Raw genomic sequence first — 8195 nt, forward strand, 5'->3', positions numbered from 1 at the left:
ATAGTCTTGCACAAGGACCAATCAGCATGGGTATGGGCAATTACTCAAGTACTTTACACCCCTGTATAAATCTATGGCTGTGATGGTGAGCCACGATGCTGAAATGACGGTAATAACAGCACACGAGACAGACGGACTCACCTTGACATACTCGCGCTGGTCTTGCTCCAGCGTCTCCAGGTCCATGGATAGGTAGGCTTACGTAGAGATGGAAACAGAAGGAAGGAGATTAGATGGGTGTTTGTAACTTTATAATCAGACAAAAAGAGAAAAGGGATCATCTTAGCCTCCACCTCGCCGCCCATCACCTGTGATTGTTGTGCCACAGGGCGCCTCGTCAATGGCACCACGGCTGTGGGCATGCAGCAGTAAACAGGGCTGCTGGCCTCGGTTGGTAAACTCCACTGTCACAATTAACTCCCCCAACTCTCTGTCACCCTCAGACATTGTCACCAGAGCATCTGAAAACATACACTTCTGCAGCTCCACAGGGTCTACATCACACAGGCAGAGAGAGAGAGAGAGAGAGAGAGAGAGGGAGCTGGATCATGCAACAAGCTGCAGCACACTGCCTGGACGAAACGCATGCAAGGTTATCCAATTCAATCCACTTTATTTATAGAGCACATTTAAAAACAACAAAGTTGACCAAAGTGCTGTACAAGTCCCACAACATAAGATAAAAGCACCCAATAAAAACATATACAATATGTCACGTAAAAAAAGGCAGGTATCTCAAACTGTTTAAAAGCCAAAGCAAATAAATGTGTTTTGAGGCGTGATTTAAACACCTGCAGAGTGCAGGGGCCTGCTAACATGCAGTGGCAGCTCATTGCAGAGCTTTGGGGCTGCCACTGCAAACGCACGGTCCCCCCTAAACTTCAGCCTGGACTTGGGAACAGCCAGGAGGAGCTGATCAGAGGAGTTTGATTGATTGATTGAAAATTGTATTAACAGATTGCAGAATGGGTACAGTAGGCTCAATACACACAATTGTTAAGGGGATGCAGACCAGAGAAACACTTTCGTCTTGTTTACATCAGGGTCCCCCATTTTCAATTAATCGTAGCTGAGGGACCTGGCTTGGAGGAACATAAGGTTCCAGCAGGTCCGAGAGGTAGGCAGCCCGGTGCCAAGCCGTTCAGACATTTAAAAGCAAACAGTAAAACCTTGAAATCAACCCTAAAAGTTCAAACGCACAGGAAGCCAGGTTATATTTATTACAGCTCTTTGATAACAGCGCTGGGGGGGGTGCGCCGTGGTGCTGTAACGGTTCTCTCAAAAGAAACGGACACGGAGAACATGATCTGGCAGTGTGTATATTAGTAACTTACCAATGCTGGACAGAAAGTTGATGGCCTCCTCAGAAGCTCTCAACCCGCCGACGTCGGGTTGTTCAACCTCAGCAGCAACAACTGTCTTCTCTTCCATGGCTGCCACAGGGTGGAATTAACGTTAACGCATTTCCTAAAAGAAAATTATGTTACCTTAGCAACGACAACGCCGCGCTGGCCGTAGTAGTAACGTGACGTTTTTGTAGTACCGTAAAGGTTTAATATCCGCGCAGTCATTTTCTGTAATGTTACTTCACTGTTTGCTACAACCTGCAGTAGTCTCTTCTGTGCCTCCATCGTTGTTTTTGGCTCTCAATAATTTGAGATTCATGCCATGTCTTTGTCATGCAGCAAACACACACACACATCATGTAAGATGGGCGACAGCGACACACAGGAACACACACACGGATTGGGTCGCCGATGTATTACCTACTTGACCCATCGGACTCCTTCCCCCGTTATGATTTAGCCCTTGGTCCATCATGCAAAACATTTGGGTATGAATGAATGAATGAACCAGGGTATCCATGAATGAATGAACCAGGGATATCCACGAAGCCTAGCTAGCCTGCTACTCTGGTCAGTGTCCACACAGCATGTTTTATTATCAGTCTACCTAACCATATGACGGGTGTTTCAGAAGGCAAACAATTACATAGTTATACAGATCATTTAGGAAAAAATGATATTTGTGATCCTTGATGTAGAATAATTTCTTGTCAAATGTTGGTTCCAGTGCATGTCGACGTCGTGCAGCCAGACCATCCGGAGATCTGTCATTATGGACATTTGTTGTAGAGTTATTTCACGACAATGTGGTTAATGTGCTTCTTTCAAATGCTCCTGCTTAATTTCTGATATGATCAGATAACTACAGTTGTTGGTTACAAGCTATTTACTCAGCCATTTACATATTTCTCTTAGATGGGGTGGCAAATTGAATGGAATTTAAATTATTTACTGACTATAAAATATGTTACATACATAGATAATGGATATATGCTGCCTCGCCAGGAGGTATCATATTGTTGGACACAGTAAAGCCCAAGAGCCTCTTTTCATCATGGTCCTTTACCTGTTGGTGTGTGTTTGACTGTGTGAGTGAGTACATGAGAACATACATAAGATAAGATATCATTTTATTGATCCTGCACTATTTTACTGTCTATTTTATCTTACTCTTTTTATTATTGTCTATCTAAAACTGAATCAACCCATAAACACAATGGCCTGTTGGGATGTTAGATCCTAATGTGAAACATGTTGATTTTATGTCTGCATGTGTTCATTTTATGCCTATCTTTTTTCTGTTGTGAAGCACTTTGAGCTGCAGTCTCTGTATGAAAGGTGCTATACAAATACAGTATATACAAATACAGTATATTATGTATTATTTTACACAACCGAGGAACAGAATGTTAGCTAACAACCATTGTGTTTCTGCTACAGCATCATTCAACAGGTCGGCTGATAAAATGAGCAAAATGGCATCGAGTCAGGTGAGGTTTCTCAGCTGCCAGTTTGTGTTTACAATATAACATTAATGCCATCGTTCTTCTAAACATTTACTGTAATGAACAGACTACAGACTAGATAACGCCATCAAAGTGAAATGAGAGACATTCATAAATGGAAGGTTAAAACCATTCTCCATACATTCCATGAGGATTGATGTGATATATAATTGTAACATTACTCAAATATATATGTATACCTGTATGTCATGTTTGTCATAAATGTCATGATATATATCTATGTTTCGTATGTCATTATGAATTGAAAATGGGGGACCCTGATGTAAACAAGACGAAAGTCTTTCTCTGGTCTGCATCCTCCTTAACAATTGTGTGTATTGAGCCGTACTGTATTGTACCCATTCTGCAATATGTTAATAAAGTTTTCAATCAAACCTCACACACACACACACTCTTTCTCTCTATGTCTCACACAAACACACGCATTCCCTCTCTTTCTCTCACTTACATGCCTTCTCGCTCTCTCTCTCTCTCTCTCTCTCTCTCTCTCTCTCTCTCTCTCTCTAATATATATATAATATAGCTTTAGGCCTGCAAACACAGCCACGGCGCTGGCCTTTCAACAGTAACAGTAAACAGCGCCATCTGGCGCTGAAAGTGTTAATATGCGTCTTTGTTTACGGTTTGATTATCACTGATACAAAGTAAAATAGTGCAGTGCAATAAAATAGTTAGTAAAATAGAATAAAATAATGCAATAGTGCATTGCAATAAAATAGTTATCATCGTATTTTTTCGGGAGGCCGGTAAGGAGGGCATTACAGTAGTCGAGTCGGCTTGAGATAAAGGCATGGATCTGGTTTTCAGCGTCCTTTTGATTTATAAATGGCCGTACTTTAGCTATGTTTCTAAGGTGGAAGAATTATGTTTTTGTCAACTTGTTGATTGTGATTTAAAGCTTATGGTCTGAGTCTACCATAACACCAAGACTTAACTCACTCAAATACAGTTAGCAGCTGGATAGACTACAGATGGAAATTAGCTTCTGCTAAATCTGGTGCAAACATATTTTCATGTAACAATGATTAATTGTCCAAAAAAATAAATAAAAAAATAAAAATTAATTATATATATATATTTCTTTTTAAATAGATTCTGGGCTTTTCAGAAAACATTCAGGGCTTGAGCCCAAGTAGCCACCGCCTAGCCCCGCCCCTGATGCAGACCAGAGAAATCTCGTCTTGTTTACATCAGGGTCCCCCAATCGTGGGACCCAATCGTGGGACCGCAAGTTTCTACACTGGTTAAGCTTAGGCGCTCTTTCGAAGTTGGTTAAGGTTAGAGTTTGTCTTAGAGCGTGCGGCGATAGAACGCCTGCCCTGATTCCAAACTCTAACCTGTTCGACCCGGAAATAGGCGCAGAACTTGCCGTCCCACGATTGGCGCACATGTCACATGACCTTGCCAATCAGAGCGTAAAACAGGAACCCGGAAACACGAACGCGTTGGTAAAAGCATAGACCCTGTTGCTTGCTTGATTGATTGATTGAAAACTTTATTAACAGATTGCAGAATGGGTACAATACAGTACAGCTCAATACACACAATTGTTAAGGGGATGCAGACCAGAGAAATACTTTCGTCTTGTTTACATCAGGGTCCCCCATTTTCAATTCATAATGACATTTATGACATACACAACATAGATATACAGATATAAAAATCGAATCATCTAATCTAATATAAACATGACATTATTATCACAGTCCAGTCGCAATACTCCAATTCAGCCACTGAGTGGGGGTGGCGCTGTGAGCGATCCGAGACCGTTCTCCCATGAGGTCTGCAGCTGGTGACAGGTGGGCTCGTGGGCAGTGCACGACCTAATGACTGACAGGTGGGCGTGTTGACCTGTCTCGCGCACACGAGGCGATTCTCTTTGACTTCAGTCTTCAGAGTGTTGGTCAGTAATTAATTTCACGGTGAGTCACGTTAGCTACTAAGTTTACATTTAATTCCTGTCGTTTTCCTGCAGTTTAAATGTATTTTCCTGCCTGTCGTCGTGTGTTTGTCGGGGTATTTCTGTGTAGAATAAGCCACAGTGCAGCTAAATGCTAAGGTTAGCTGGTGGTTAGCTGCATAGGCATAAAACGAGCATAGAATTGGCATAATTATAGACAGGCATAAAATGAGAAGAGAATTGATTTGTAATTAAAGTCATTCAAATCTTATTTTTTTTTAAAGATTGCAATAGATTTCTGTGTTAACCCTTTCACTGCCGCACTACCAAACGGTTAACCCTTTCACTGTGTAGTGTGGCAGTGAAAGGGTTAAAACCCAAGAGAGGTTCCTGCACAGGTCTCACCCACCTTCAGGGTCTGAGGCCCCGCCCACCGCCAGGGTCTTTGGGGCCCCGCCCACCTCCAGGGTCTCTGAGGCCCCACTTGTATTGGGAATCGTGCGGTTTCAATCTTATTGATTAGGATAGATTGCTGACATTAACTAATTAACTATAAAAGACTATTTGCGGGTTTCTGACAAAATACAGAATACGAACAGTGCAATAAAATAGACATAAATTAGTCATTCACGTCTAGTAATTAGTAATAAGTGAGTAATCCTGTGAGACAGAGATACTTACGGCTGGACTGTGTCTCTGATATCGACAGGCTGTGTTGTGGTTGAGGGAAGTCACAGACCCTCTATATACGAAGAGAAGAAACACAAACAGAATGGTCAGCAAGTTGGTTATTCAGAGGGAAAGTGTCTCATCTTTCTCTCACGCACATCTTTGAACGCACAAGCAGCATACACACACCCGATTGTCCATGCTGAAATGGGAAGATGATCTAGACGGAGAATCCAGGTTGCTGAATGGCTGAATGGAAGGCTGACGACCTGCAAATAACAACAAATGATCACGCTGTCCGATGACAAACACTGTACACTGCAAATAAAACAACCGCATAATCAATTCAGATGCTAATAAGTTATATACGGAACCCTTCAGGTGAAGCGCCACAAGTCCATTTTATATTTTGAGGAGAGTGGTGTTTTCAGATTTTTTTTTTGTTTTTTAGTTTTTTTTAAAATGAGACATGCATTGCTATTCCTAGCACTATTTGGGCAACTTTACACAATTCCTGTGAGTCTATGGATCTGTACGGTTTATTTAAAAAAAAAATCATTGTTTTATATTTCTAATGGAGTACTGAAAAGCATCATTTTCCAGCCTCAGGATTTTTAGTTATTGGCTGGGCTCCGCCCATAAGCACTTTCAGTGACAGTCACCCACACAGCGTGATACGAGAGAGAGAGAGAGAGAGAGGGAGAGAGATATAGAGAGAGAGATATAGAGAGATGTAAACAGGGCTGCGTCTGTGAGATTAGCAGGTCCCCTTGCCTCTCTCTACCTCTCCCGTTTCAGGAAGTGTTGCACTGTGCCACGCGCTATAGACGGGGCGTTAGTTATGCTCCCGAATCGAGAGAGAGAGCACTGTGTAAACAGGGCTGCATGTGTGAGATTAGCAGGTCCCCTTGTCTCTCTCTCTCTCCCTGACAGTGCGTCGCGCGCGCGTGTATGTGTGCTCTGTCGCGAGGGTGTATTTCTCCCTCTCTCTCTCGTTCGCTCGCGCTACAACCACAGAGCCAATCGGATCACTATCCGCTCCATCCTCGCCACGTGACATCACCATGCGAGTCAAATCAGAATGACCTGATTTTTTCAACCAGGAAATGGTCTGAGCTGAATGAGAGCAATCCGCCAATATGGTATTTAGAGACACAGACACATTGATACTAACTACTATTACTATAATACAATGCTAGACACTGAAAAAAGACATTTATAATGCATGTCACCTTTAAGTGAGACTGTACACTTTTGGGTGAAGAATCACATTAACACATTGGACGCCAGACCCGAGTATAGTCGGGTTAACACGCCGACGCTTGAGCGCCAATCACGACTATAGTCAGGTTTTAATCGTTATTTCTTTTATTAGCGATACCCATTCATTTTCATCCATCCAACCTGATGTTATCGTTGGGAATGGGTCTGAGCTCGCAAAAGGGCAAATACCGCCGCCTATCGTCTCCCGGATGGTATTGCACATCATTGGATTGGATTGGCTGGGGATGTGCATTTAAAAAAAAAGTCCGGTCCAGGTTTTCCTTCTCGGGCATGCAGTATGTTATACCACATTGACTGGGGACACTCTGAACAGCGTGGATTATGTGTTTTGGATATATAACGTTGGATCAATAAATGCGATCAATATTTGGAATGGCGATCAGGAATTGGATTAATCTTTTTGCAGGTAAGGACTCTATGTTACCAGTCTTGGGTTAATCAGATGTTTTTTTTCACAGCGATCACAACGTGTCTGTGTGTGTGCCGTTGGCGCTGACCAAGGCACGGATAAGCGATTTTTCAGCCCGCTTCTGTATCGTGCATAAGGACACATATACTATCGATAATCTAGCGTTTATTTGAAAACGATTCATAAATCAGCCTAAAAATGACAGCGTGTTTTTTGTGTATTCCACTAAAGGGCTACTATTATCGCGTCTTTCTCTGGAATTACTAAAAATCACAAACTATACTCGTATTCAAAACGGTATAAAACGGAAATGTACCGATGAAAAAACTATCCGTTTTGTACATGTTGACTGCAAGCAACTCATTGATAAGCGACGTGTGTATTAGACCCATAGCCATAATTTAAGATATATTTTAAGCACTCGCAAATATCCCCGTCCTCCCATTGATTAAAGCGGTGGCCATCTAGGCCTAATTTCCCGGAAGGGCCGTGGCGCTCAATGTGTTAAGGTAATATGGACTAGCTATATAGCGCAGCGTACACATACAGAAAATAGGTGTTGGAAGAAATGATGAACAGACTTTTTTGGGTTTTCCTCTCTTCAGCGCACGTGCGCACATACCTGGTCGGTACTGTTGCATTCTCTGGGCCAGTTGTTGATCACATTCCATTAGAATTCCGTGCAGCTCTTCCAGTCTGTCTTTTGCCAGCAAACTCCTCCTCTCCATTTCAGCCAGTACATCCAATGGTGTCTATAAGAGAGAGAAACTGGTTGTGGCTGGCTGTGTGTCTGTGTGTGTGTACATGTAGCACTTTTCCCTTATATTCATCCTCACATTGCAAGCCTCCAGAGGTCCTCTGCCTAGCTTGTCGCTGAGCAGAAATGTCATCTTTTCCAGATTCTCCTGAGTTATATCCTCATGTATCCGATACAACATCACCCTGACAGAGGAAAAGGGAGCGATGAAAAACAGGAATAACAAGGATAAGAGGAAATGGGTCAGAGGAAGACAAAGAAAAAGTTTTTATTGTCAGCTTTGTTATCCTTCAAGTTCAAGTTT

General features: G+C 42.4%; 1 long non-coding RNA gene across 1 annotated transcript; it reads right to left on the reverse strand.

Moving 5' to 3' along the window:
• Positions 1-5445: 5445 nt before the first annotated feature.
• LOC311247569 lies at positions 5446-7886 on the reverse strand. Its single transcript, XR_014620853.1, has 3 exons — positions 7757-7886; positions 5631-5710; positions 5446-5514 (listed from the first exon to the last, which is right to left on the reverse strand). It is a non-coding gene; the product is annotated as an uncharacterized lncRNA (long non-coding RNA).
• Positions 7887-8195: the final 309 nt, after the last annotated feature.

The sequence above is a fragment of the Notolepis coatsorum genome, assembly GCF_963971535.1.
Source record: "Notolepis coatsorum genome assembly, contig: SCAFFOLD_987, whole genome shotgun sequence".
In the NCBI taxonomy this organism is placed as follows: Eukaryota; Metazoa; Chordata; class Actinopteri; order Aulopiformes; family Paralepididae; genus Notolepis; species Notolepis coatsorum.